Raw genomic sequence first — 8,713 nt, forward strand, 5'->3', positions numbered from 1 at the left:
GGCTCCCCTAGAGAGGAATGTGGGAAATAGCTGTTTGAATGTTTTCATGCAACCTCCCCACACTCTTCCTTGCTATCCTGGGCCTGCAGTCCTTCTGCTTCTTGGCATAGGGAATCATTGCTATTGAAAGGAAGGTGTTAGTGTGGCAAAATGGCTGGAAACCACAACCTTTTGCTATGGTTGCTACATAGGTCAAGCTTAGCCAGCTTGTACTCAGATCCAAATGTGGTAGGCTTTGAATGCTTGTCCAGGGTGGAATTTAACTGTGGAGATTTTGCAATGGCCAAATATGTGCCACTCAAGTTCTGAACCTAGGTTCTTGAGAAGTGAGACAAAATGCAGACTGAAAAACAACATTTTTACTTTTTTCTCTTTTCTTATGGGAAGCCACTGCAAAAGAAATCCAGACACATGAGCCACCTTGTGCATCTGGCTTTATATGAGTACTGGGGAATCAAACCCTGATCCTTAAAGGGCTTTGCAGGCAAGCACCTTGAGCCGCTGAGCCATCTCTCCAGCTCCCAACATCTTTCTTAGTATCAATAAGAAGGTTACAGCTTTATGCACTAGCTTAGATGGTCTTGCGAGTCCCATTTTAAGAGAAGCTATGAGTGTACAGAGCAAATATCTCATGAACACTATGGATTTATATATATGAAAAAACTAAGAAACTATATATATATATATATATATATATATAATGTAAAATACAATTAAATTTGTAATAAATTCAAATTGTAATATTATACAATTATATAATTAAACAATATATATATTGTTTCTTAGTTTTTTCAAGGAAGGCTCTAACATTAGCCCAGGCTGACCTGGAATTCACTATGTAGTCCCAAACTGGCTTCAAATTCATTTTGCCTCCTGAGTGCTGGGATTAGAGGCACACCTGGAGTCCCTGATGGGCCCGCTTCTTGAAGCCCACTCCATGGAGGCACTTGTGAATGGTACTCTATTCTTGAGTCAGCACCTTTTTGATGGCAGAATGCCCCTTCTTTTTCTTGTCAGTCTTCTTTGTGGGAGCCACTCTGCCAGGCCCATGTAGGAAAGTATTCTTACTTCTTTACATGACCAATAAGAATCCATAACTAGCCAGGTGTGGGGGCACACACATTGATACCAGGCTCAACAAAGCTGTCTGAGCCAAGGGAATAAGGAATGTCCCTTATCGTATCCATGTAGAGTTGTCCAAAAAATGGAACGAAGATGAAGATTCATCAAACAAGCTTTCTACTTTGGTGACCTATGTCCCTGTTACCACATTCAAAAATCTACAGTGAAACCTGGCGTGGTGGCACATGCCTTTAGTCCCAGCACTCAGGAGGCAGAGATAGGAGGATCTCTGTGACTTTGAGGCCACCCTGAAACTACATAGTGAATTCCAGGTCAGCCTGGACTACAGTAAGACCCTACCTCAAAAAGAAAAAAAACAAAAAACAAAAAGAAAGTCTACAGTTAATGTGGATGAGAACTTCTTTTTTTTTTTTGGTTTTTCGAGGTAGGGTCTCACTCTGGTCCAGGCTGACCTGGAATTAACTCTGTAGTCTCAGGGTGGCCTTGAACTCATGGCGATCCTCCTACCTCTGCCTCCCGAGTGCTGGGATTAAAGGCGTGCGCCACCACACCCGGCTGAGAACTTCTTTTTTAAAAAACTTTGTTAGAGAGAGAGAGAATGGGAGAATGCCAGGGCCCTCCGCCACTGCAGATAAACTCCAGACACATGGGTCAACTTGTGCATCTGGCCTTCGTGGGTACTGGGAACTCGAACCTTGTCCTTTGTCAATGCAGGCAAACACCTTAAGTGCTAAGCCATCTCTCCAGCTTGAGAACTAACTTTTTGAGTGTCAAATAAAGCTATAAAAGTCAAAATAAAAGCAGGAATAGGGGAAGAGAGATGGTTCAATGGTTAAGGCACTTGCCAGAAAAGCCTAAAGACCCAGGTTAGATTCCCATACCCACGTAAAGCCAGATGCACAAGGTGGTGCATGCATCTGAAATTGGTTTGCGGCAGCTGGAGGTCCTGTTGGACCCATTTTTTTGCTCTGTCTCTGTCTCTATGCTTGCAAATAAATACATACAAATAGTTTTTTTTTAAAAAAAAAAAAAGAGAAATTCTCTATCTTCGATTAATCTATCAAGCTTGATAGACTGTTCCTCTCAACCCAGAAAGATGAACGGAAAGCAATCACCCACTGACTAAGTTATCCCTTCAACTGCCAAGAGGAACAGTGAAGTGGAGCAGCAGTGTGTTAATTGCACTCACTCTGCAAATGAAAACTTCAAGAGTAGGGAAGAAACATTCTGCCTCCTCCCAGACATGGAATGCAAAGAATTCTGAAGTAAGAGCACATGGCAACAGGTGCAAGATGCCTTTGCTGGGAATGGCAGGAAAGCTGAGACAAGGGTGAGAAGAGTGTTTAAAGTAAGACACAAGGCTGAAATATAGTGTTACAATAAAATGGAAAGAGTAGGACAGATGGAAATCCCAGAAGGTCTCAATTAAGTCTAACCCTGCTACTGCACAGCTATGCGACTGTGACTAGCTCCCATCAGGGTAATTACAGGGTCAGTTTAAACAAGACCCTGTACATGAGCTATGGAACTATCACTGCAACTTGGTTTCCTCTGTCCCTTGGTTGTTTCCTTCCTCCCTCCTTCCTTCATCCTCTCTTTATTTGGTATGGTGCTAGGGATCAAACCAGGGGCCTTATGCACGCTAGACTGACACTCTAGCACTGAGCTACCCACAGACCCTAATTTAGTCTCTTTAAATGCTATCCTCATTGTTTCTTACTTAATTTCATTGCCTAGGACCTCTAGTATAGCAACAGCAGGGCTAACCTGAATCCTTGACTTGCTATTGACTTCAGTGAAAACACTTAGATCTTCACTGTTAGGCATATTGTTTGAGAGTCTCAGCATATTCTCTGTATCAGATCAAGGAGGCTCCCTTTGCTACATTTTGTTTTAAGTTAAATGAAATTTGTAAATTAAAAAAATTGAGATAGGGTCTTTGTAGCCCAGGCTGGCCTCAAACATATGTATCTGAGGTTGACCTTAAAGTGATCCTCCTGCCTCCACCTTCCAAGTGCTGGGATTACGTGTGAGCAGCAACATGCTTGGTTTTTACAAGGTGCTGGGAATTAAACCCTGGTTTTTGTGCATGACAGGCAAGCACTTTACAAACCTGAGGTATATCCTCAGTTCATAAATATTTTTTGGGGGGGGTGCGGTTTGAGGTAGGGTCTCACTCTAGTCCAGGCTGACCTGGACTTCACTATGTAGTCTCAGGTGGCCTTGAACTCACGGCGATCCTTCTACCTCTGCCTCCCGAGTGCTGGGATTAAAGACATGTGCCACCACGCCCGGGTCATAAATGTTTTTTTTTTAAAGTCAAATAACTTTTGCATCAACTAAAATGATCTTTTAAAAAATCTTTAAGGAAAAGCCTTTTTATTCCAGGCTAGCCTGTGCTAGTGCGAGACCCAACCTCAAAAAAAGAAATCTTTGTGTCCGTGTGCGTGCATGTGTGTGTGTGAGAGAGAGAGGGATAGGGAACATGTGGATGAAACAGGACTTCTTTAGACACATGTGCCATGTTGTACATCTGGCTCTATAGGGTACTGGGGAATTGAGTTCCAGGCCAGCAGGTTTTGCAAGCAAGCACCTTTAACCACTGAGCCATCTCCCGAGCCAAATCTTGAATCATCTTTATTACTGGATAAAATGTACTTGAGCTTTTTACATAAGATGAGATGGCCTAGCAAAGAGACTGGGTCTTTAGTCATCTTTCAGTCTCTTAGATTAAAAAAAAAACAATGATATGCTGCTGCTTTTTTTTTTTTTTTTTGAGGTAGGGTCTCACTGTAGCTCAGACTGGCCTGGAATTCACTCTGCAGTCTCAGGGTGGCCTTGAACTCATGGTGATCCTCCTACCTCTGCCTCCCAAGTGCTGAGATCAAAGGTGTACACCACCACGCCCAGCCATGCTGATGATTTTAAATCCATATCCTCAGGCTGGGCATGGTGGCATGCACCTTTAATCCCAGCATTTGTGAGGCTGGGGTAGAATTGCTGTGAGTTTGAGGCTAGCTGACCTGGAATTTACTATGTAGTCGCAGAGCAGTCTTGAGCTCACAGTGATCCTCCTACCTCTGCCTCCCAAGTGCTGGGATTAAAGGCATGTGCCACCATGCCTGGCTCTTGGTTTAACTTTAAATTCTAGTTTACTAAGTATTATTTAAAATAAAATATAATTGCTAATATTAGAAGAATGTTCAAATAAAGAACAATGAAATAAAAGAACAATGAAAAAATTATTTTCATAAAAGTTTGTAAGTTACAAAGGAAAATGCAGCCTAAGATGCAGTATAGGCAGGTGCATTCCATATGATGTAGTATAAGCAGGTATGTGATAATTACTTTTGATTTGGAAGCAAAGTTGCTAAGACATTTGTTCCAATGACAGGAAGATCTTTCTGTTCACTGGCCTCACTGACCTGTCTACCCACTTTCTGAGAGAACAGTTTCCAGAGGCACTAGGTTTAAAAGCATGTCTAGGGCTGGAGAGATGGCTTAGTGGTTAAGCGCTTGCCTGTGAAGTTTAAGGACCCCGGTTCGAGGCTCGGTTCCCCAGGTCCCACGTTAGCCAGATGCACAAGGGGGCGCACATGTCTGGAGTTCGTTTGCAGAGGCTGGAAGCCCTGGCGCTCCCATTCTCTCTCTCTCTCCCTCTCTGTCTTTCTCTCTGTGTCTGTCGCTCTCAAATAAATAAATTAATTAATTAAATAAAATAAAATGAAAAGCATGTCTAAGAGAAATTTCACAGATCCCTATCATGAATTTTAACATGAAGTATCACTTTTTCAGTGGCATATGGCTGTGGTTAAGAAGGAAGAGGGGGATCCCGTCTGCTTACTTTGGGAGGGAAGCCTGGAAGAGTTTCAACTGATCTGTCTTTTCTGTTTTCTCATGTACAACTCTAGTCAACCCAACCAGACGATCTTAGGAAGTAACATCTGGGAAGAGTTCAACAGAAGCTTATGTCACCCACAGATACACAGCTCAAGATCTTCATGAGTTTTAAAGACAAATGCTGTTTTGAAAACACTCCAATATTTTAAAAAATTATTTGAGAGAGAGAAGGAGGCAGAGAGAGGGGAGGGAGGGAGGGAGGGAGGGAGGGAGGGAGAGAGAGAGAGAGAGAGGGAAAATGAGCATGGGCACACCAATGCCTTTAGCTACTGCAAACTCCAGACCTTGTGCATCTGGCTTACATGGGTACTGGTGAATTGAACCTGGGTCCTTGGGCTTTGCAGGTAAGCACCTTAACTGCTAACCCATCTCTCTTGCCTCTTCCCTCCTTTTGCCCCGAGACAGGGTTTCACAATGTAGTACAGGTTGGCCTTAAACTCACTATCCTCCTGCCTTTGCTACTATACTTTGAGACTGTGAAAGAGCCTCACATTCATTTATATTTATGAAAAAGGAAAAGGGAAACAGTCATGGGAACTCACCATGTCTTGATCTCTTGGACATATTTGTAACATTTTAGACTCTAGGGAGACAATTCACTGCCTGCTTGTCCACTAACAGCTAAAACTATTGCTTCTATCAGCATTTAAAAGCCTATGATGGAGAAGATCCAAAGGGGGGGGGGAAGTCTTATAATTTAGTGGAGAAAAGAGACAGACTCTGTGGTAGCAGAGTAAAGGAAGTGTTGGTCTACATGGCAACCAGGGAGGATTCCGGGAAAGGACTCTGAATTGAAGTCTTGAAGGATGAGTAGAAAGAAAGAAATGTTACAGGCAAGGCAAGAAGACTGCATATGGCAATAAAAGTGAGAACACAGAAGTTCAAGTATAAAAGCCCAAAGTAGGCCAGGTGTGGTGGCTCAGGCTGGTTATCCCAGCATTCAAGTTCTAAGAGAATTTCAAGTTCTAACAGCAGCCTAGGCAAGACAGTGAGTTCAAGTCCAGCCTGGGCTTTGTAGTGAGACCCTGTTTCTGTGAAGAGCTAAACAAAGATGAGAGGGTGGATGATTTATAGAGGGGCACAAACTCAAAAGGTAGGCTAACAGTAAAACTTCTGAAGGCTGTTTGGAAACATTTCTGATGATCACATGAAGGGACTTGTAAGAGGCATAAAGGTGGTTATTACACTCATACAAAGAAGTGTCTCCAGTTGGGATTAACAGGGCTAGAAAGAAGGTTGCTAGGAGAGGAAGTGAATAAAAGGCAGTTATTGAAAATCAACACTACCAGAATGGTGACTCAACTAATTCAGTTAAGGACCTAAGAGTATATTTGTGGGGAGGTAGATCATTTGATTTGACATACTGGGGACACGGAATCCATGTAGCACTGTTCACCAGTTGGAAATTTAGGGCTGTATCTTGTAAGGTTTCTTGGCTACAAGAGTGTACTTAAGATAAATATACATGTGAGTAGTATTACCCTCATGCAAATCACAAACATGTATATTTACAATTAGTGCCCATTTTCAAAAATGGAAACTTTGGTAAGTTTCTATGAAACTTAAATTGCAGAGAATAAATTTCAATACATCAGAATTCCCTTAAAATTTTTTAAATTTTATTTTTCAAGGAGAGAGAGAGAGAGAGAAAGAGAGAAGGAATGGGCATGCCATGGCCTCCAGCCACTGCAAATGAACTCCAGATGCATGTGCCTCCTTGTGCATCTGGCTTATGTGGATACTGAGGAACTGAACCTAGGTCCTTTGTCTTTGCAGGCAAGTGCTTTAACCACTAAGCCATCTCTCCAGCCCTAGGTTTTTGAGGTAGGGTCTCACTCTAGCCCAGGCTGACCTGGGACCAGAGGCATGCACCCCCACACTTGGCTAGGATTCCCAGACTTTATGTCACTTTCCAATGTGTTTTCATCACTCTGTGCAGCAGGAAGTGGCAGGTTTCATCCAAAGCTCGAGCTCTGACAAGCACTTCTAAGCTACCTCACCACAGGTGGAGTCTTTATTTTCACCATCTATGAACTGGCCTATTCTAACAGAAGCACAGGACTCTGCAGATCAATAGTATACTTGTTTGGTACATTGTCTGGCAGAGGAGTAATAATCTGACCATTACCCCAGTGCTCTCCACACTCTCTATAGAACTAGATCAACAAATGATGGAAGCTAGGCTGGAGAGATAGCTTAGCAGTAAAGGTGATTGCCTGCAAAGTTGAAGGACCCAGGTTCAATTCTCCAGTACCCATATGAAGCCAGATGCACTAGGTGGCATATACATCTGGAGTTCAGGCAAGTGCCTTAATTGCTAAGCCATCTCTCCAACCCAGCAAATAAAATTTAAAAGATATGTTCTTTTTTTTTTTTAAAGATAGAAGCCATTTTGTGGGTCATTGTGCTTTACATCTTAGGACCCCTGGATCCTGGAAGAAATTCTAATGAAACAGGAGTTAACCCTTTTAACAGTTTAATTAATTTGTCAAGCCAATCTCCACTTGCTATGGATACCCATGAGCATCACTTACTTCTGCTGGTGGTACAAACTATGAGCTCTGCAATGAGCATAAATGATTACAGCAAAACCTCATCCACAGCATGGGAGAAAGGTTCATTGTCAAAGATCCAGAGCTAGAGAAAAGTGAGGGTTTCCAAGAAACCTCCATTCTGGAAAAGGCTCCTCTTTCTTTTACTGCTGGGTTGCTAACCGGGGTCTCACATATACTAGGCAAGTGCTCCACTGAACTACAACCCAAACCCTGCCATCTTTTTTTTTTTTTTTCTTTAAGGTAGGGTCTCACTCTAGCCAAGGCTGACCTGGAATTCACTATGTATTCTCAGGGTGGTCTCAAACTCATGGCGATCCTCCTACCTCTGCCTCCCGAGTGCTGGGGTTAAAGGTGTGCACCACCACACACGGCATAGTTTGACATTTTTTTTATTAGCATGTGGTGCATATGTTTATGGCACTGCAGACTTCTTGCCACTGCAAACAACAAATGCTTTTGCCACTTTGTATCCTGCTTATGTAGGTGCCTTGGGAATCAAACCCACACCATCAGGCTTTGCAAGCAAGCACCTTTAACTGCTCAGCCAAGTTTCAAGTCCCCCACATCAGCCAAATATTCTTATACTTGTCCCACAAGTAACCTTCACTTAAAATTCTGTTAGTCTGGACTGGAGAGATGGCTCAGTGGTTGAGGCACTTGATTGCAAAGCCCAATGACCTGGATTCATTTCTTCAGTACCCATGTAAAGCCAGTTGCATAAGGTGGCACATGCATCTAAAGTTCATTTGCAGTGGCTGGAGGCCCTGGCATGCCCATTCTTCTCTCTCTGCTTGCAAGTAAATAAATAATAATCTTTAAAATTCTGCTAATGTAATATGATGACACTGGTTTCATAGAGCCCTTCCTTCATTCCTCATGGAGAGACAGAGTGTCTCTTCCAAACTATAGTGAGACACCCTGCTGACCAATATAACAAGGTTAGCTCATTTAGTTGAGGATTCAAGGGGCATGCTCTTTCTGTTTTCAGAAAGGGGGCTGGGTGCTCTCTTCAAGTTCTCACACTGATAACACCTGTGTGCCAAACCTTGTAGTTTATTTTCTCCTTACAGCCTTCAAAGGTCTGCAGATTAAGTAAGTTAATGTCTGAATGGACAATAGCACACCTGCTATGGAACCAACTGGCAAGGCCCAAGACAGATTCTAAGATTTTTTTG

The sequence above is a fragment of the Jaculus jaculus genome, chromosome 5 (genome assembly GCF_020740685.1).
Source record: "Jaculus jaculus isolate mJacJac1 chromosome 5, mJacJac1.mat.Y.cur, whole genome shotgun sequence".
Lineage (NCBI taxonomy): Eukaryota > Metazoa > Chordata > Mammalia > Rodentia > Dipodidae > Jaculus > Jaculus jaculus.